Below are 440 nucleotides of genomic sequence, written 5' to 3'. Positions count from 1 at the left end.
GTAAAGATGATTATTTTCTATTTTTTGGCTCCAGGTTATTTTTTTAAAGCATGTGTAATCCAGTGGCTCCTCCTGTTGGTAAATTCAGGCGTTGACGTGTTTATAAATCTAGTTCCTGTTAATTATAATATTATTGATACTTTAATTTAACTACTTTTTACATCTGTACAGCATCGAGCATCATTATATGTGTCTTGTGCCTATATGTGGATCATAAAATCAGTCATTAACACCTATTTATTTCATGTTTTAGGTCCAGAACCAAACTCCATTCAATATTCTGCTAATTTTAAATCTACTTAATGGTAGAAAAAATGCTTAATATCAAGATTATATAAGTCTTTTTTTAACATATATATGTCACACAGGTAAAAATGGATATATTTGGTATAAATCATGCAGTTTATTCATCATTTATTCTCCAGTTTTCACTAAATTAC

Source organism: Scomber japonicus, chromosome 13, assembly GCF_027409825.1.
Source record: "Scomber japonicus isolate fScoJap1 chromosome 13, fScoJap1.pri, whole genome shotgun sequence".
NCBI classification, from domain to species: domain Eukaryota; kingdom Metazoa; phylum Chordata; class Actinopteri; order Scombriformes; family Scombridae; genus Scomber; species Scomber japonicus.
Note: the sequence above shows the minus strand (reverse complement) of the source record.